This window comes from Manis pentadactyla, chromosome X (assembly GCF_030020395.1).
Source record: "Manis pentadactyla isolate mManPen7 chromosome X, mManPen7.hap1, whole genome shotgun sequence".
NCBI lineage: Eukaryota > Metazoa > Chordata > Mammalia > Pholidota > Manidae > Manis > Manis pentadactyla.
In genome coordinates, this window is record NC_080038.1 from 117,110,250 (window position 1) to 117,131,272 (window position 21,023).

At 49.6% G+C, this 21,023-nt stretch overlaps 1 long non-coding RNA gene across 4 annotated transcripts in view; it reads left to right on the forward strand.

Annotated features, from left to right (window-relative positions):
• Nucleotides 1–1,537: 1,537 nt before the first annotated feature.
• LOC118925267 (uncharacterized) overlaps nucleotides 1,538–21,023 on the forward strand; it is a 36,980-nt gene continuing 17,494 nt past the window's right edge. Inside the window, exons 1-4 of one of the 4 annotated variants that reach the window (XR_005029969.2) lie at nucleotides 1,538–1,771; nucleotides 5,267–5,669; nucleotides 6,274–6,453; nucleotides 13,642–14,196. This is a non-coding gene — a long non-coding RNA (uncharacterized LOC118925267). Of the gene's footprint in view, nucleotides 1,772–4,459; nucleotides 4,961–5,266; nucleotides 5,670–6,273; nucleotides 6,454–9,531; nucleotides 10,952–13,641; nucleotides 14,197–21,023 lie in introns of those variants that run through there. The other 3 variants (XR_005029968.2, XR_008995121.1, XR_008995122.1) reach the window with 3 other exon arrangements.

The following is a 21,023-nucleotide window of genomic DNA, read 5'->3' on the forward strand; positions in this document are numbered from 1 at the left end:
GTACAGGGAACTGCAGAGATAAATAAGGCATAGTTTCTCCCCTCCAGGAGCTCACCATCTAGCAGGGGGGAGAAACATGTAAACAAATAATTACAATACAGAATTAAAATAGAGGTATAAATCATAGGCTATGGGTGCACAGAGGAGAGACCAATTAATTCTGCCTGGGGGTATCTGGGACAGAAATGATGTCTGAGACGGTCTCACAATCATTCTATACACAGTGAGTGTTTACCTTCACTTTCCTACTTTCAAAATATTCATCCTTGTTCTCTTCCCCCCAGCTCAAGAAATCTAGCAAGATGCAAACTGAGTTAAGGCACGAAGAACTTAGAAAACTCTAATGAGCTGGGTGTATATAAGGCAATGGGAAGAGAATGAGCATGTCCATACAAAGGACCTGTCTACATAACCCCAAAGGGACTGGCCAAGTGGCACACTAGGATCAGCATAGCCCACTATGATCCACCATCACCTCTCTGCTATAGGCCAGGAGAGGCTCAAGTGAGGTTAACTGAGGTTGCGTGTGCACTAGTTTAGCTCATGTTGGGGTGGGGATGGTGGCTGAGAGGGAGGCCAAGGGAACTGAGAATTCAGTCCTTCCTGCCTGGCAAAAGAAGAGTTCAGATGGAGATCACCTTCAACAGGGTGATCTTTACAGTTTCTGCCTTTGCAGTTTCTGCCCAAGGAGTAGGGCTGCATTAGGTGTCCCCTGTCCCTTGCCTGGTGCCCCTGGTGAACAACAGTGCACGCTGGTGAGACCTTGCTGAGGATAATAGTCAGTGTGGAGGGCAGATTAGAGCAAAGCTAACTGGCAGAGGGAGGGGAGAGAGTAACTCTGGACTCAGCATAGGTTCCAACGCTTGCCCTACCTGCCCAAGAGATGGCGGCGGGAGATTAATTTCCAATCCTCCACCTCCACCCAATCTAGCGGCTTTCTCCCTCTTGGCGGGCAGAAGACTACCTTAGGGCCTTACCACCCCACCAGGGCGGGAGCACTCCCTCCCCTTCCCAGCCCTTGAGACTTAAAGCCCTAGATGCTACGGCGAAGGGAACCCTGGGAGTGTGCCTTGAATGACCCCCAAACACATCTGGATTTTTGGAGTTCAGGCCAGCCCCCGAAACGGACCCCAGGGAAGTACGCCAGAGGGAGGGGGCAGGGGGTGGGAGAGGCAGCGCCTGTTCAGGGCCTGCAGTTTAGGACTCCCGACCCCACGACTAGGACCGTCCCAAACTTCCTGTTTCTTCCGGCCGCTCTGACCCCGGGGCTGCAGCTCCGAGATAGCTCGGGGCCTGGAAGTGCATGCTGGGTAAGCGCAGACGGCCGGAGGCGAGCTGCTCCGTGTCGCCGCGGCGCAGGGCCGGTGTGGGCGCGCGCTCGGCTTCCTTCCCTGGCGGTCACGCTTTGCATGTGGGATGGGCAGCGGGCAGGTGGCGGGGAGGCCCCCAAGCTGAGGGCTCGGGGAGGAGCTTTGGCCGGGGCGGGGGCGGAGAGGGAAGGGGTGGAGGCGGCGGAGGGCGGGGGTGCGGGCCAGGAGTTTCTGCATCTTAAAGGGAAGCCGAGTTGCCTTCATCGGAGGCCGAAGTTCGAGCCTCCCTCGCCGCGCGGCGTGGCGGAAATCCTGGAGGGGCAGGGCAGCCGGCTCGGACCCGGACCGGGCCCCAGGGCCCCCAAGAAGCTCTAACGGGGTCGTTTGGGATGGGTACAAGATCTTCCTTCTTTACTCAGCGAGGAGAGAACTTAACGGAACTGGTGACCCCCTCCCTGAAGGTGGGTCAGATTGGGGATTTTTCAAAGTGCGGGCAAGCGCTCGATCCCATAGAGAGACTAAAGTGATCCCAGCCGTTGATGGGTTATGGTCGGAAAGGACAACCGTCCCTTAGTGCACCCGTCCTCAAGATGTACTGCCGAGGGGGTGGGGGTGGGGGTGAAGCAGGAGACACTTGACTGCTGTTGCTGAGGTGCCTTCTTCCCAGCAGCCCCGCTCTCTTCCCCCAATGGGCTACTTAGCTCCATTTCAAGACGGTGGGGGAGAAGAGGGGCTGGGAAAGACGGTTAAATACAAAAGGATGGTTACCCAAGAATAGAAGGTTAACCCCCACCTCCACCCGCACCTTCCTTTGGGGCCACACCCCCTGCACCCAGCCTTGTCTCCCTTCCACTCCCACCACCTCTCAATATTCCCTACTCTCCCGGCTCTGCCGCATGTTGGCCTGGCATCTTAAGGAAACGGTGTTATGCGCTCTCGCTCTCGCTCTCGCTCTCTCTCTCTCTCTCTCGCTCTCTCTCTCTCGTCGATGTTGGTTGGCAATAGGAGCAGACAAGGTGGGAGGTAGGGCACACAGAACACACAGAGACCCGCTTCACAGATAATTGCTCCCATTTTGAAGACGAAGACACTGAGGCAACCCAGAGCGCTTAAACATTTAAGAGGCTCACACAGGGAATTAGTAATAGACGTTGGCAGGGGTGGAGAGTTTATGCTTAAGACTCAGATGAAGCAATCACCCCCCACCACCAAGTCTCCAGATTCCTTCCCCACTCTAGTTGAGTGCTACCTTAGCAATCTTCTTATCCTCTCTGATAACACACCGTACTAGGGATATTTAATAATGTTTCTGTCATCTGTGCTAGACTCCTCATTGATGGAGACAGGGTCTTGATATTTGTTCTATTATCTCAGTGCCTAGTAAAGTGCCTGACACGTAAAAGACACTGAAAAAAAAGGTTTCTTTATTGAACAATAGAAATCTGGAGTTCAGACGCCCTACCCCCCTTTTTTAAGTCAAAACACTGACTTAGTTACCCATCCACCTACACACCTGGCTTGGAAGTACTCCTTTAGGGTCAAGATCTTTCTATTGCCACATAACCCTGGTGCTGGGCTCTGCTAGAGGGGCTTTCAAAGTAGACACAGAGGGTTAGGGATCTTCTTACGCTGGCTGGTTAGCTCACCTAGCCAGGGGGTAGGTTCAAGCTGCCCAGTTACAAACCTGTTATGTATGTTCTGTGCCCTGGTGCCCTTCTCCAGAGCCAAAATATAGCACACAGTGCAAACATTTATGCAAATGAGCCAAGAGCCCTGCTGCTTTCAAAAATAAATGATGGAGCCTGTATCAGTAGTTGCAGTGTGTCTTGGCAGGTTTTGGAAGGGGCCCTGCCGGCCCCTTGCTAGTTCTCTTGGGAAGTCCAGCACAGTGAGAAGCAGTGTCCCCTACCCCCGTCATTCCTCCTCCCTTCCAAAACTACAAACAGCCACAAACCACATGGCCCACAAGCAACAGAGATTTGTGGCCTTTGGAACCTCCCAGGGCAGGGGTCAGTCAGGAGGTCAAAGGGGGTGTAGGCATCACACAGTCCAGAGTCATTACTCTAATGCCCTCTGGGAGAGTTTTGAATCAATGGGCCTATTTGTCCTCCCTCCAGGGAGGATTGGGGGTAGTGCAGTGGGGGTCCATTATCAAGCCCACCCCAACCCCCCATAACAGCCTCCAAGAAGCTCACTCATAGCCTGACATCCTGCAAATATGACCACTATCCAGAAAATACAGAAACAGGAAGTGGGATGACTTCTGTGGGGATGTGCAGATGGGGCACATCCTTCAGATTCTAGGTCAGGAGTCTAGTAGTCTGGACTTTTCTTGGGAGTCTGTGGCATTTTAAAAGCCAGCAGGATGACTTTGGGCCCTGTTGACCCTTTCACATTTTGGTAAACAGCCAAGTTCCAGCAAGACTGTGCCCAAGCCCATAATTGTCCCTGTTCCTTCTGGGAAAGTTTTAGAATCACTCCCTAAAGTGGCAGGATAATCTAGCAGTTAAGGGCCTGGGCTTGGCCCTTGTCTAGACCTGGATTCCAAACCCAGCTCTGCCACTAACCAGCTGTGTGACCTCTTCAAGTTACCTTCTCTGAACCATAGTTTCCTTTGCTGTTAAATGGGGATAATAGTACCTATCACATGAGGCTGTTATTGGGATTAAATATGCATACTATGTACTTGGCACTTTGTAAGTGCTATGGTGAGCATTCTTACTAGGTTTTTTTTGCAAGCAATCACTGTTCTGCCTGGTACCTGTGAAACCTGGGGCATTTCTCAGCTCAAGTTCCTCCCTAAGATCCTGGAGAGATGGAATTCCTTCTGGAACCCCTCCCCTCCCAGCATTTGGGTAACTTGTTTTTGGGAAGGGCCTGAGATAGGCCGATGGTGCAGCAAGTGTGGATCTGGCCACAGGCAATATCCCCTGAGGGAACTGAGCTTTATTGACAAGTGGGTTTAAGCAGTCAGCTTGGGGCTCAGGGAAACTGTTCCTCCATAGGCTCGAAAATGCATCCCCATGGTGTCTGGGGCCAGACTAGAGCCACTAAGTGTGCATTTACAGTGCGGCAGCTTTGGAAATATTTTGTCTGATATACTTGACAACTTCAGTCTTAAAAGGCCCTTGTTTAAAATTTTACCCTGGTGATGGAATGAGAGAAAGTTCACTTTTAATTTCATTTTGGCCTGGGGGGTGGGGGTGGTTGGTGGTGGGACGGGGAGCTCCAGTGCTGGGCTAAGTGCTGGGCAAGATGGGCAGAGAAACACAATCTGGTTCTGTGAGAAGTTCATGAGAATTTGTAGGTTCAGCCTTGCTTTTGCGGGGCACTTTCATCACGCTTTTGGATTAGCCCGTTTTTTAAATAATTGAATTTGTACTGCAAAGGGCAGGGAGACTGACACTGTCCCAGGAGACTCAGGCTCCCTGATTTTGGAGACCTTTTCAGCCCCCGCAGGACCAGGAGCTGAATCTCCTCCTTAGGTTGGCTGTTCTCCAGCCTGGGGACCGAGAGAGTTGCCTCCGACCTCGGAGCGTCTCCGCACCTGCACCCGGTGCCTTCCCTAGCATTCCAGGCGCCCGGAGGCTCAACACCCGCCGCAAAGGAACAATTGGCGCGAACTAGGCCAGGACAGGTTGGGGGGCGAGGTGAGCCCCAAACCTCTGACTGGGGAGGGAGGGGCCGCGTGGTGGGGAGCTGCGGTGGGGTTACTCCCCGAGTCCGTCCAGATCCTTTTATCTGTCCCCGCGCCGAAGCCCACATCCCAAAGAGGGCTGGCGGGGGTGGGGGTGGGGAGAAAGAGAGAGGGCCGTGTGGGGGCTGGGAGGGGTAAAAGGGTGGAGCGCCAGAAGCCGAGCCCCAGGAGCTGCCGGTGAAGGCAAGGAGGAAAAAGCGGAGGAAGGAAACCCATCTTGTCCCCCAGCATCCGAGTGTCTCCAGTTACCAACCAAAAGGTGCTGCCTCAGGAAGAGGTGATCCGAGTCGTTGAGAGCAGGCGGTCACGTGAACGAGCGGAGCGAGCGAGCGAGCGAGCGAGAGCGCGCCGAAAGCCAGCGCGAAAGAAAGCCCACAGACAGAACTACCTACAAAGAGCCCAGGAGGGAGGCCTGCGGGGACTGCGAGCGAAAGGAGGAGCGGGAGGGCGGAGGGCAGGGCGGACTGGCCCTCCGCCTCTTTTTCCCTTTCCTCCTCTGCCTCAACATTATGGTCTCACACTTATGGAGCCCAGTGACCGTAGGGGACCCGGAGACCCTGTGCTTCCGCCGAAGGAGCCTTGATTATCCCGGGGTTTGCCGCTGGCAGCTAGGTTGCCGCTTCCCCACTTCTGAAACGACAGAATCAGCTGTAATCGGTCCGGTAAATACTCCTTTCGAACTTGCAAAATAAGGACAACTCCCTGTTATCCGTAGAGGTTCCCCCAGGGCCCTGGGAATCAGGAATCTCCCAGTCCTTAGAGCTCCCTATGCCCAAGTCTGCTGGGAGCTGGGTAGTCCAAGTCCAGTCCTCTGGGCAACAACAAATGAAGCTTTGGGTGAGGAGTCCATTGTGCTAGGCACTGTGCTAGGTCCAGGGGCGGCTGAGATGGACATCACAGCTGAAAGTCTGTACACACCCTTCTGGGAGCTTCTGCTCTAGAGGGACAGGAGGTCACAGAAAGACAGAAAGGGCTGGCTGTGAAAGAGGCTTTACCAGGGCTAGGAAAGTGTTAGAGGGAGTGTGGAGGAGGGAGAAATGGCTGAGGAACCTCAAGGCTTCTTGGAGGAAGTAGAATTTGAACAAGGCCTTGAGGGCTGGAGAGCTCTGGAGTCCAGGTGATACAGGTACACATGAAAGGATTATTCTGAGCAGAAGGACAGTCCAGCCCTTCTAGTAGGAGCCTGTACTGTAATCATGATAAAGGTAAATGTGTTGTTTTAAAACAAATTGGACTGTAAACATTGCTATTTTTCTTTAATTGTAGATTCTTCTGCTAGGCCCTCATTGGTGCTGATTACTGGGAATTGGTTATAATTTTCTCAAGTGCTACCGGTTCAGTGAAAACTTCCCTCAACTCACCTTTTCCATTGGGGAAGTGCAGAGCAGGAGGAAATGAAGTCATCCTGTCCCCTGTCCCCCTGCCCTACAGGTGGCCACCCACTTGGTGAGTATGGACCAGGGGCACCTAGAGGTTTGCCTTGGCCCTGCCCTCCCCTCTAATCATATGTGTTGCCTCACCATTGAAATCACTGGGCAGAGATTCCAAACCCAGATTCCAGGTCCCTGTGAGCCTGTCAGATGTTTCTTGGCCATCCTGACCCTTTCTTTTGGGCATATTAATCACGTGAATTCCTTTCTCTGTTCTTTTTTAGCTTGCAAAATATAGTCAACTCCTTGGTATCCCCAGGTGCTTCTAGGGTGCTCTGAAATTCCAGCATCCCTCAGACCATAGGCCTCTCCCCCTTTAGCCCACTAGGAATTGGGGCCTGACAAACACAGGTATAGGGACATGGTAGCAGGGAGAAACATGGTAGGTTGAAGTTTTTTGGGTGGCAGGCCCTGTGCATGGAATCTCCAAGGCTAGGGATACCCCTTGAGATATGACTCGCTGGGTTGCACAGGACAAGGGGATCCAACTTTCATAGGAAGGCTGTAGACCTAAAGGCACTCTTCTCAGCATTTGGTGAAAAAGCTGTCTCCTCCCCAAACTCCTGATGTATATAAGGCATTAACATCATCACAACGAACTTTTTCTGTGCCTGTTACTCATTTGTTCCTTCATTCAGTCCTTTATTCCACAAACCTCTGTTTGGCATCACTGTGTGCCCCATTATGCTTAGGACTAGGGACCGAATCTCTCCCCACCAGGTGCTCCTGCTCTTATACGAAGTTATAAATTCTAAGGAGCAGGAGAGAATGCTTTTTTGTTCCTAATCCAAGAAGGATTAATTAGATAAAGAAAGGGACAGTTGAGAAAAGGTATAGAATTCTCATATTTATTGTAAAAAAAAATCTGGGAAATAGAGAAAAGAAGAAACATAAATTTTAATCAATTATTTTTAATTATGCCACCTCTGAGCTATGTGGATTTAGTGGGTGAGCCTCTGGGAGCCTCAGTTTTCTCACCTGTAAAGTGGGAGTAATTGCCTTACAGGGTTCTTATGCAAAGACATGGGAATATTTATATAAGTAAAATGCCAAGCACAGAACCTGAGAGTGTATAGACCCTTAATATTTTGCAGGTACCTAGTATTGTTGCTTAACTACCATTTGAAACAATCAACTGCTGTCAACACTTTGGTGCATTTCCTGGACCCTCTCTTTTTAAAAATGCATGTTTTTTCCAAACAGTTTGTGATTCAAATCAATATAACATTTTACAGCCTGCCTTTTTATTTTTAAAATTATAATAAGAATTTCCTCATGTTATTAAAAAAGGGCCTTATAAACATTATTTTAGTGGCCATGTAATAGTCCATTGTGTAGATTCCTGTTGCTTTTTTCTTTGGTATCATTAATCTACAATTACATGAGGAACATTATGTTTACTAGACTCCCCCCTTCACCAAGCCCCCCCCCACAAACCCCATTACAGTCACTGTTCATCAGCATAGTAAGATGCTGTAGAATCACTACTTGTCTTCTCTGTGTTGCACAGCCCTCCCCATGCCTCCCCCCACATTATACATGCTAATCGTAATGCCCCCTTTCTTTTTTCCCGTTATCCCTCCCTTCCCACCCACCCTCCCCAGTCCCTTTCCCTTTGGTAATTGTTAGTCCATTCTTGGGTTCTGTCATTCTGCTGCTGTTTTGTTCCTTCAGTTTATTCTTTGTTCCTATACTCCACATATGAGTGAAATCATTTGGTACTTGTCTTTCTCTGCCTGGCTTATTTCACTGAGCATAATACCCTCTAGCTCCATCCATGTTGTTGCAAATGGTAGGATTTGTTTTCTTCTTATGGCTGAATAATATTCCATTGTGTATATGTACCACATCTTCTTTATCCATTCATCTACTGATGGACACTTAGGTTGCTTCTATTTCTTGGCTATTGTAAATACTGCTGTGATAAACATAGGGGTGCATATGTCTTTTTCAAACTGGGCTTCTATATTCTTAGGGTAAATTCCTAGAAATGGAATTCCTGGGTCAAATGGTATTTCTATTTTGAGCTTTTTGAGGAACCTCCATACTGCTTTCCACAATGTTTGAACTAATTTACATTCCCACCAGCAGTGTAGGAGGGTTCCCCTTTCTCCACAACCTCATCAACATTTGTTGTTGTTTGTCTTTTGGATGGTGGCGATCCTTACTGGTATGAGGTGATATCTTGTTGTGGTTTTAATTTGCATTTCTCTGATGACTAGCGATGCGGAGCATCTTTTCATGTGTCTGTTGGCCATCTGAATTTCTTCTTTGCAGAACTGTTTGTTCAGATCCTCTGCCCATTTTTAAATTGGATTATTTGCTTTTTGTTTGTTGAGGTGCATGAGCTCTTTATATATTTTGGATGTCAACCCTTTATCGGATCTGTCATTTATGAATATATTCTCGCATAGTGTAGGATACCTTTTTGTTCTATTGATGACACTTCACGCCTGCTGTCAAAGTAAATTCCAGAGTTAAATCATAGTGACCTGATTAGTCAAGTTATTGAGTAGGAAACCACAGAATCCAGTTATAACTGAAGCAGAAGGAGTTTGTCAGAAGGTTATTAGGAACCTCACTGTGAGTGAAAAGTAAAGAACCAGCCTTGGGGAAAGGGTAGGAGCCAAGGGAAGCAGGCACAGCCAGGATCAGGCCACAAGACTGCTTTGCTCAGTGTGCCTGGTCTGCATGGTCCCCTCTAGAGATTTACCAGTGTGCTTATGGACGCCTGGCTGCTGGGACCTCCAGGAATAATTGCTGTTCTCCCCTGCAGTGCCATATGCTTAAGTTCCAAAATCCCGAGGGTGAGATAGCATTTGACTGGCAGACCCTGGGCCACATCCCTACTACCTAGCTGCCAGTGGATAGGGAGAGGGAATGTGTGCCTTCCATGTCTCTTGGTCTTTGTTTCACAACATTAGGGTGTTTGGATACTGAGCAACCAAAACCAAAATATCCAGTTATAGCTGCCAATGTTTCTTGAGCACTAGCTATGTGCTAGGTGCTGGGCCAGCTGCTTTTCATACATTATTTCATTTAATCCTGAAACCAACCCTATAAGCTGGAAACTATTATTATCTCCACTTTATAGAGGAAGAAGCTGAAGATGCCCTTGGTCACACAACTAGGAAGTAGGGGGTGGAGCTGAGATTTGGTCGCAGCTCCATCTGGCTCCAGAGTGGAAACTTCAGTTTATCCACTATGCTCCCTGGTGCTCAGTGGCAAACAATAAGACCATTAGCAACCTAGAAGAAAATGGGTGAATATTCCCCTGGTCTTGAATGGATGGGAAGTCTTTCTAGGCATAAAGGTAAACAAAGAAACAATGAAGGACAAAAACGTATATTTGGCTATGTAAAAATGTAAAACTTACATATTTTAAACCCCTTTACCCATTTCTTCTAGCCTCATCCCCTACCTATGGCAACCACCAATCTGTTCTTTGTATCTATGAGCTTGTTTTGTTCTGCTTTACTTCTAGATTCTACATATATAAGACGGATCATATGGTATTTGTCTTTCTCTGTTTGACTTGAAAAAAAAAAACTTCTGTATTTAAAAAATGATAACACCACAAGCAAAATAGAAGGCCTGTCAGTAGGGAGTCTTTGCAATATACGACAAAGTTTTCATATCTTTGATACAAAAAGAAGTATTACAAGTCCACAAGAAAAAAGATAAACATTTCATTAGAAAACTAGGCAGAGGCCATGAATTGGCAGTTCACAAAACAAGAAATACTAAAGGTCAATAAACTAGGAAAAATATTCACTATTACTAAAGAAGTGCAAATTCAAATATTGAGATACTGACAATTTTTCACCCATCAGGTTGGCAAATATGTATGTGTATGTTTTTATTTATTTTAATAACATTTATTTATTTAAATACACTGCCAGCAAAAGTTTATGGAAGCACATTTTAAAAATCAGCTTTATTGAGGGATAATTTGGCTACAAGTAGCCTTATCCATCTAAATTGTAGAATGAATGAGCTTTCACATACATATCCACCCATGAAACCACTGCCACAGTCAAGATATACTGCATATCCATCACCCCCAAAATTTTGCTCATATGCCTTTATAGTCCATCTCTTCCTCCACCTCTGCCTACAGGCAACTATTGATCTGCTTTCTGTCACAATAACTTTGTTTGTATTTTCTAGACTTCTATATAGTGGGGTTATATAGTATATAGTATTTTGGTCTGGTTTCCCTCACTCAGCATGTTTTTGAGTTTCATCCATTTTGTTGCTTGCATCAGTAGTTTGTTCCTTTGCATCACTGAGTGGTATTCCCTTGTAATAAATACCCCCTTTTTTTCTATTCATTCACCTGGTGATGGTCACTTGGGTTGTTCCCAGTTTGTGGTGCATGGGCTATTGTGAATATTCTGGTACAAATGTAAACTTGTAGTCTTTTAATAGGGCAATTTTGTATTGTGTGTCAAAATATTAAAAACACACATACCAAAATTACTTGATGCCCAGGGTTTGCTTCACAAGTAATCCATTAGCAGGAAGATGTGGGTAAGGGTGTTGGTGAAACAAGACTGGCCATCAGTTGATCATTATTGAAACTAGGAAATGAGTACATGGAGGTTTGTTATACTATTTTACTTTTGTATATGTTTGAAAGTTTCCATCATAAAATTCTAGTATGCATACCTCTTGATGCAATTGTTCCTAAAATCAGATATGCACATAGGATGTTCATAAGAAATTATGTTTATAATAACAGGAAAAGGGTAAACCATCTAAATAGCCAACAAGAGATTGGGTAAATAAATTATGGCACATTCATCAACTAGAATACTACGGAGTTTTTAAAAACCATGTTCTCAAAGAATACTTAATGACATTGAAAAATGCAATATACATTTTATATGAAAAATACAGGTTATAAATCAGTTATATTCATCATGATTCCATTTTTATTTAAGATAAATAATAAATATAAACAAAGGACAAGAATGTTAATGGTGGTAAACTACATGGAAGGATTACAAATGATTCTTATGATCTTTTATAGTTTCCCTTATTTTCAAAATTTCTACAGTGAGCATGTGATACTTTTATAGTATTTTATAGTATAGTACTTTAGTAGAGGAAAAATAGTATCTCATTTCTCTTTGATACTTTGCATTTCTCATATTTTTCCCCTAACATTGCTTTATTTTTAATCATACAAGATCAATAGACCAGCTTTTTAAATATTCCTACAGACCCCAAGTAGTACATTCTCAGAACTAGATGGGACATTAGAGATGCTTATTTCCCCATTGTTTAGGTGGAGAAACTGAAGACCAAAGAGGGGAAGTGACTTGCTTAAGGCCAGACACACAGAGAATGGGTGTCAGAGACAGGTCTAGAAGTCAAGCCCCCTGAGGCCAAGTCTAGGGACCTTTTTAATGCTTCTTAGAAAAAGAAATCCCTAACCCTGGACACACTCTGAACCCTCTTCCAGTTAATCCAGGACACAAAGGAACCCTGAACTGCACACACAGACCCATCTCTCCAAGGCTGGCCGGAGTCTGAGTTCTGATCTGTGTTGCACAAAGAGCCCTTTCTCTACCCTAATCCTCCATCATACAAATCCTTGTGGTCAAAGGGGGACAGGGCAGAATATGGGTGAATCATTGCACTCACCTCCCCTCAAGGGCCAAGGGTGGCACTTTCTTAGAGGCGGGCCGGCAGGCACCTTTTAACTAACAGGGCAAGGGCAGGGCAAGTTCACAGCTCCAATGGAGGATGCGAAGAGCCAGCCTTCTTACTTGGGGAGAATCTCGCTTCTGTTGAGAATCTCTCTGTTGAGAATCTCTCTCTCTCACTAGTCCATGTGGCTGTTTGGGGCTCTCAGCCTGCTGAATCAGAAGGGCCAGGCCCAGAGGCCTTTCCCCATCCCGAATTAGCTGAGGGAAGGAGGGAGTGGCCCAGCAGAGGGCGGTTCTTGACAGGCCTTTGGGAAACAGGCGGGGTGCAGGGGCGGGGAGTGCTGAGAGCTGCTGGAGGAAGCCAGGAAAGATTCAGGGAAAAAGAAGATGCGACCTGTGGATGCTTGGTGAAAGGAACTGGGGTGACAGAAAGGAACGGACCATCCCACTTCACCTCCATTCCTAGAAACTTTGTCAGAATTACTTAGTGCTGGAAACCCTAGCAGAGGTGACTGCAACTCCCCTAGGGATAAGGAGGTCCCCAAAGCTAGAAAGGAAGTTCCCTTTCTGTGAGATAATTAGACCAGTCATGTCTCCCTCAGTGCCTCAGTTCCTCTATCTGTACAATGGGGTAACAATAGTCTTCCTGTTCCCACCTCCTTGAGGGGTTATGTGAGAATGCATAATACAGAATCAGGTACAACATGCTAGAAGCATCTCTGGTTTTAGGCTCAGCTTGGGGGGAAGTATGGGTAACACTAAGAGAACCACAAACAATTTTGATGGCTTTACTGACAGACTCTGGAAGGCTGGGCATTTGACAGAGGCCTTTTTAAGGGCTAGGATACTGTTTCTCACCCCCCATCCCAACTTAAATTTCCAGGTGGAGGGGGCTGGAAGCTCAGCCATTGCCTCTCAATCATCCCTGGCCTGACAGGGAGACCTATCCTAGCTATCACTGCTCAAAGATTAAGGTTACCTTTCAGTGTCCAGAATTTTGCCAAGTGGAAAGGATTCCTTTGGTGGCATGAGGTGGCCCCCCATCTCTGAGTCTGTGGAACATTGCCATCCAACACTTCCCTGCTCAGAGTTCCTGAAATCTAGAAAATGGGTTGTCTCTTCCTAGCTGTAATTGGAGGGCAGGGCATTTTGGAGGGAGGGGAGGAAGGAGGAAGAATGGGAGGTGAAGTAGATAAAGGGGAGGGAAGTGGGAGGTAGTGTTGCAGGCATTAGCCTGCCCAATAGATTTTGTTTTCCCTCCCACAAATGCTTAGATAAAAAGGCGCAAAGCTGGAGAGTAGCTTCAGGGTGAATTTTCTGTGGTTTAAGGCTTTTCAGAACCCAGTTAGCCCTCTGCTCATCTGAGCAGATGAAAGACAAGGATGAAAAAATAAATAGGAGAGTCAAGGCAAACATGCAAATCTCCTTTTTTACCTCATGATCTTTGGAGAAAGATGCCAGTGGTAGCAAAGCTAGATACCCAAGTGACAACATGGACGGAGCAAGAAGACCATGGGAAGGAAAGACTTTCCTTTATTTCTCTCTAGATGAAAATGTGAACTCAATGGGCTTACAGTGTGGTCAAGGAAACAGCTTAGAAGAAACCACCAGAGAACAAGGTGAGAGTGCAGAGTATCAAGATGCAGATTTTAAAAAAAAGACCAGTTGAGAGGTGGTCAGAATCAGGGAAGGCTTCTGGGAGGAGGTGAGACTTGAACCTTGACTTGGGGGATTTAGGTTTGAAGAGTGGTGGGGAGGGTATTGCAGGCTAGAGGAACACCATAATTGGTGGGGGGTGGGGGGTTGGTGCAAAAGAACAAAGGCTGCAAAGAGCAATGTTTATTGAGGGAGGCAGCATGGCTGGAGAGGAGGGTGCGAGTTGCAAGGTCATTGTGGAGCTCTGAAGAGAACGTATTGTACTGGTGGGAAAGGAGAGAAACTTTATTTCCCTCTGGAGAATGATGTGGCCCCAGGAGGCTGTGGGAGAGGCTTCCCAACTGCCTCAACTTCTGAGACACACACAGCTCAGCCCTCTGCCCCCTAGCATCCCCCCTTCCCTTCCACGCTTGTAGGGTTAAAGGGCAATTTATAAGATGAGGAGACTGATCTCACAGACAAAAATCAGTGTAATTGTTGTACAATCCTACCGTGATCGTGCGGGATGCTGCGTGGGTGTGCGTGTATGTGCACACTACTCAGCAAGGGCACATACAATGCATGTCTTGTGCTCTGCAAAACTGAAGCAGAGCAGGTGGCAGCCTGTTTGGCACCCTTTGAAGCAGGCTGCACAGACCAGTGAGAAGGGCACAAGGCTTGGATTCAAATTCCTACTCTGTCATTGCCCCTCTGAAGGACACTTCACCTTTCTGAGCTTCATTCTTCATCTGTAAAATAGGGATAACAGTACCTACCCCAAAAGGTTCTGGTGAGGGTGAAGTGAGATAAACTGTAAAGTGCCAGGCTCATAATAGGTACTCAAGCATGGACAAGTTTTTATATGACTTACCAGTCCTCCAGTGCACTTCACCCTCAGGAGCCTGTCCTGCAAACTTGAGTTCTCACCAAGTCCCAGCTCCTTTGTTTCAAGTGTTGTTTATTCAAAGCAGTGCTGGGCATTGTTTTGTGGGAGGAAGATACAAACTCAAAGCAGAAGCAAATGCGGCAAAATCATGAGAATCGTGGAATCTAGGTGAGGGGTATTCATTGCAGGATCCACTTCTCTGTGTTGGTTTGAAACCCAAAAGAAGGTTGCATCTGTTCTGTAGGCGAGGAGCAAGACAGGGACTAATTTGTATGCCAGGCCAAAGGTGCAAGGAAGCCCTCAAAGAGGGACCACGAAGTGCTGCAAACCCCTGTGTGAGGGGAGGTTGACTTGCCCTGTGGCGCTGGGGGCAGCTTCCCGGAGGGAGGGGCAGGTCAGCTGGGCCTTTGAGCAAGAGAACTGGATTTGCAGAGAACGGGGTGGGGGCCGGCTGCAGTAGTCCAGGCTCAGAGAACAGTCACCTACAGCACAGACCCTGGAAGAACTTGACTGGTGTTCTTTGAGAATCACAGCCCGATTGGGTGTGGCAGGAGGGATAAGACATTAACCCCTTAGCACTCGTCAAACAGTTGTGGAGAGGGCTTAACCAATCAGGTTAGCCTGCTCTTTGCCAGTTTAGTGCAGAGTCAGGAAGGGTTCTCTTTCAGGGCTCAGCTGGGAGATGTGGATGAAGAAGAATGGAACTTAGGAACTAACTTGGCTGGAGTGAGGGGGGGTACTCCAGACGTAGAACCAGAGAACAGAGTGCCTAGTGGGGTTGGGTGGGTCTGCTCAGGGCCCTGAGTTCAAGACAGAACTTACAAGGAGGCAGAACAGAGCCTGATGGACAATGAAGGGTGAGTTTTCTCCTGCCCATGCCACCTCAGCCTGTTGAAGGCCCAGAAATCCACGCGCCATCTGTTTTCACTCTTTATGAGGCACCTTCAGAATTTTTTCCCAAGTTAAAGAGGCTTCTATGCAACTACCAGACCTGGGGAGGGCTTGGCGGGTTAAGCCATGATTAGCTTAACTCTTTACCTGTGGAGAGGGAATTCTCTAAACCAGTACTTACTAAGAAAGCAAGACTCTCCTGGGACAGGAAGGAATGAGGGGAGAGGGGAGAGTTAATGGAGGAGAACAGGGCTGGCAAATGCAAAGGGAGACTCCATTTGGCTAAGAACATACCTTCTTGGCAGGGGACAGGAAGGACAGTGGGCTTCAAAAGAACAGGGTGGGGCAAAGAAGCAAAGACGAGCAGTTTTGTCTAGGTCCCAGGTATTTCTCCCCGGGACCCCAGGAGTCCTGTGTGCCCCCCTTCCTCCTCACTCTGGCCCTTCTCAATACTGAGATCCCCACCTGTCTCTGCACACAGCAGGAAGGAGGCAATCAAGAACAGCCCAGAACACTCTTTACAAAAATGGGTCTGACTGACTGGGGAAGGATGCCCAGGACAGTGCCAGGCTGGTGTCCACCTTCAAGGGATAGCTTAACTCAAGCTTCTTAGGCAGGTGCCAGGAGAGAAGGCCCCAGAATCCAGCAACTCTGGGATGAGACAATGATCCTTAAGGGCTGGAGTTGCACGGATGGCCTTAAGAAGTTGGAATTAACCAAGGAAAGTCATCCCTTTGCCAGGTATGTTTGGGAGGGTCTGGGGACACCAGGGTCCTTGTTCACTTTTTATTGCTGGCTGATATCTAGCAGCCATAAGTTATTTCTTTTTCATCTTCATTGCTGATGTTTTTTGAGTATCTATCACGTGCTAGGTATTTTGTTATTATCAATAACAGCTAACAGAACACCTTGGATGTGTCAGGCTTGGTACCAAGAACTTGACTTGTATTATCTCAGTTTGCCCCACAACAAGCCCTGGTATATACATTGTGCCATTGTCCCTATTTTATAGATGGGAAACAGAAGTCAACATGGCTAACGACTGGTAGAGACAGGATTCAAACTCAGGTCTCATTGGCTCCCAAACCCACATACTGTGTGCTTCAGCAGTCTGCTCCACAGTCTCCAGCATGCTTTGCTGCCTTGCTCCTCACTAGTGATGTCTTCTTCCAATTAGTAGATTAGTCATGTGTTGACACTTCTAGTCTCGGTCTAATGGCTTGTTTATTTAACTGATGGATGCTGCTCCCTATTTGAGGCCATTAGCATTTAAACAAAACAAAACTGTTGAGGCTGGCAAAGTGACACTGTGTTTACTGTTTTTCTCCCAGTGTTAATTGTGAGCATTTTCCAAATATGTATTTTGATGTGCTAACGGTCCCTAAAGAGAACCGGGGAACAAGTTTAGTGATCTTCTCGTGCAGCTCCAGCTCCGTTCCCCTTAATGTCCCTGGTGAGGGGGACAAATGGCCCAGGGGTCCAGCCTTGGCTAGAATGGGGAAGAGGGATGGTGACAGTCCTGTTCTAATTAGAGGATAGAGAGTTTGGGCTGGGCCAGCAACTCTGTTCTTGGGGGCTAAGCCTTGGAGCATCCCTCCTCCATGCTTAGGGAGGGAATTTTGTATTTCTTTCCAGGACAATAAGAACATCTGTGCCAAGGCAGAGGAGGCCGGGAGCTCCGAGGCATCTCTGCCTGAGTCTCTTGACACTGTCCAATTGTTACTGTTTGTTCCTGCTTGGATCGCTGACCATGTCCATTTAGAGCAGGCTGGCTTCGGTGAAGACAGCCTTAGGCTAAGGAAGGACAGAGAGGACCTGTCTGGCTGGGGGTAGGGTGTGAGGTAAGCAGGGAACTGGACTGGATTCTAAAGTGACCAGGTTACAAATGAGCGGCTGCAAAGTACAGGGTGAATTTTGCATCCATAAATGGGAGGAAGGAGAGCTCCTACTGTCCCTCCTCCCTTGGGGTCAACTGCTGTTGATCAGTTCCAGTTTGTTTGCACCCTCCTTCCCCAGACATATTGGTGCCCAGCTTGACCTTGGGGTAAATGGATGTAGAGCTACAGGTTTGATCCTTCTATGGGACAGTTTGCCTCACACTGAGAAAAAACTGGCTACTTCCTTTCTCCCAGCTCCTGATGCACACTGATAGGAGTTAAAGTGGGGCATATGTGGCTCCCTGCAAACCCGTTCTCAGTACTGGAAGGTTACATCACCAACTGTATCCTGATGGTGAGTGTAGGTGGATCTAGCCCCAGCAACGTGGCCTCAGATTGGGACTGAGTTGAGGCAGCTCCTTAGTTTCTTCCTCAGGATGTCCAGCTCTGGAGCACGTAGTTCTGGGGACCAGGAAGATGTAGGCATCTGCCTCCTGCATAATTAGCTACATTAAGTCTCGAAAAACATTGATGGCCCATCCCTTTGGGCATCATGCTGTGCCTGGCCCGAGCTAGCAATCCCAGCCCCATCCTGGCCCTCCCGAGTTTGCAACCTTAATTCACACAGTAATGACACAGATCCCAAAGGCGGCAGTTAACAAATACAAACACTTGTCGGCCAATCACAAGGGATCGCGGCAGTTAACAAATACATACACTTGTCGGCCAATCACAAGGGATCGCGGCAGTTAACAAATACATACTTTTGTCCGCCAATCACAGGGATCCATTGAGTGAGCTACAGCGACGAACAGGGCACCCTTCAAAGAGCTTCCAGTCTGGTGAGTAAATAGATAAGACTGAGAGCTTGGGAGAGGATTCAGGCGAGGAAGCTTGGTTAACTTGGGTATCATAGAACAGACTATATATTTAAAGTGCCTCTGGCATGTTGCTGGTTTTCTGTCTATTTGGGTCGCATTCCCCACCCCGGATTAAGGGTTTAATTTCCGTCCTGCAGGCGCCCGGTCGGTATGAAGGCCCAGAGACTCCATCGCTCTTAGCAGCGTGGTGGGGCGACCCGGGCCGGGAGGCGGGGGGCCCGAGGCGCTCCGCATGGGCTCGCCCTTTTCTTCCACGTTGGCTGGAGCGTGTCACTGGCCCTCACCTCCCCAGGCCTCACGATCTGCAGCTAAGGTCTCTCATGGCATTTTCGGAGAGTCCTCCACCCCCGTCCCGCTAGCCGCCGAGTCCCAGCTGCGCGCTGCACTTTGCGGGCGCAGGTTTGGGCGGGAGCCAGGAGGGGGCTCCGGGGAAAGTCATCCCTGGCGTTCGGGTCGCGGTGTCTGCCTGGGGCGCTCCCGCCAGGCCTGGGCTGCGCGAGGCAACGCGCGCGGCCGGCCCGTCCCCCAAACACTTCCGACGGGCGCCTGCGTCCCGCTCGGCTTCCGAGGGCCGAGCTGCGCGAGGGCGACTCGGCCCAGGTTCGCGCTCCTGAGCCGTTTGCCTGCCCGGAAGGTGCTCGTGGCCCCGGAGCGCCGAGGCTCCCCTGAGGGCGGGCTGCGCTGGGCCGGGCCGCTGCAGGGCCTGGACGAGCTAGCGAGGGAGGCGGAGCAGAGGGAGTGCGTGTGCAGGGGGAGCGCGCGGGAGCGCGAGGCTCCGACCCGGGAAGGGTGGGTCGGGGAGCGGCTGTGGTGGCGGCGGGCGGAGTGAGCCGGGAACCAGGGCGGTCCGCCGGGCTGGCGGGCCAGAGCCGCGGGGGGCAGGGCGGAGCGCCGGGAGCTGAGAAGGGCTTCGGGAGGGAGGGGGCCTGCGGGGCGCGGCCGGGGGCGGGGCGCCAGGACCTGGGGAAGATAAGAGCGTGCTCGCAAGGAGCGAGGGCGGGAGTGAGGGAGGGGCGGGGGACTTAGAGACCAAAGAGGAGACAAAAGGACGGGGTGGGTAGGAGGGGCATAGACTAGCAGGGGTAGGGGAGGGGCGCCGGGGGACGCTCCGAGGGAGCGGTGTGTGTGTGGGGGGCCTGATGTGGGAGGGGCGTAGGGAGGGACGTGAAGGGACCACATAAGAAGGGAGCGCGGGGGTACGGAGAAAGAGGGTGGGCCTGGAGGGCTCCACCACGCTGGTCGTGAAGGGGTGGGGAGGCCGCCAGGAGGAACGGCCACACACAGGGAAGGGGATCCTAGGGATGGACAGTCCGCGAAGGGGGGCCGGGGCTTAGGCGGGCTCGGAAGGGGAAGGGTGAGCAGACACGGGGAAAGGGGAGTGCTGCGAGAGCCCGAGGGAGGAGGCGGATGGGCGCGTGTGGTGCGCTGAGCGCAGGGATTCAACGCTGCTGATCGGGATGACCAAAAGAGCACAGTGGGGCCCACACAGACGGGACGGGGTTACCAAGGCAGGACGAAAACTGCCCAGGGGAAAGAGGGACCTATGCGAGCTGCAGGAGGGTGGCGGGGGCGGCCTCGGGCTCGGCAGGAAGGCGCCACCACCGCCCTCTGCCCGTCCCCGGCGTGCTCCGCCCCGTCCGGGGGCCCTAAGGGCAGCGGCCTGGGCCGTGGGGGAAGCCGAGCCAGGGCGGTACCATTCGGAACAGAGAGGGGGGCTTGGGGGAAAGGGAGGAGCCAGGGGTCAAAACCCTGTTGGGGGCGGGGGGGGCGCCACACCCTGGGAAAAAGGCTTGGGCACATCCAGAATGGACCAATCAGCGAGCAAGGCCAGGGTGGCGTCAAGGGGCAGCTTCGGCCAATGGGAAGGGAGAACACTTCGGAGGTTCGGAGGAAGAAAAGAAAAAAAAGCCCCACGAAACAACAATCGAATCCGTTTGGGGGCTTGAAAGGCTGGGAGTGGGCGTCGTTTATAGCAGGTTCCAGCGCCTGCCCTCCCCTTTGAAGGATAGGGTCGTTTGCATCACTCCTGGGCCGCGGGGAGCACACGGAGCTGAGTAGGGTCCCGGGAAAGTAGACAGGGATTGGCCGTTTAAGGGACACTTGATTGGGCGCTTCAATTTGGGGGTGGGTGGGACGGAGGTGGCAGCTTTGTGCTCAAAAGGGTGAAGAGGTGGTTAGGGTTTCTTAAAGGGAGGCAGAAATGGGCAGGGGTCTCCCATTCCTCCCCTACTGGCTACTGACTTGAGTGTTAACCTGCAAGTGGATTATGGATAATCCCAAACCAAGGGATAATTTTAAGTGCCCTTTGGGCTCTGAGCACGGTCAACATGTTCTCTTCCCTTCCCAGCCTTGGGCTGGTTCTTGAGACCGTTAGCAATGGTAGTAGGGGCCCACAGCTACCACTGGGAATGTCTTAGAAATTTATGGTGTGGTTTTGGGCTTTGGAGTTAGTTTAGGGTCCTAGTGCCTACTGTCACTCATTCAATGTGTAACACTGGCTACATCACTACACTGAAATGTTTTGCCTATGAAAGCATTGAAACTAGTTACCTTTGAGGTTTAAACATTTTGGAACTGATCTGAAGAGTGGTGTGCTTGGAAAAGAGGGCCATATGTGAGGGAGATTTACAAAACTCAAAAGTGTCAGAGAACCTTTGGCCCAGGGATTCCAAATATCTGTAAAGCTCCTCAACTGTATGTAGAACGGTGTACATATATGTAGAACATTTTTCTGGAGGGGGCTCCTAACTTCATCAAAT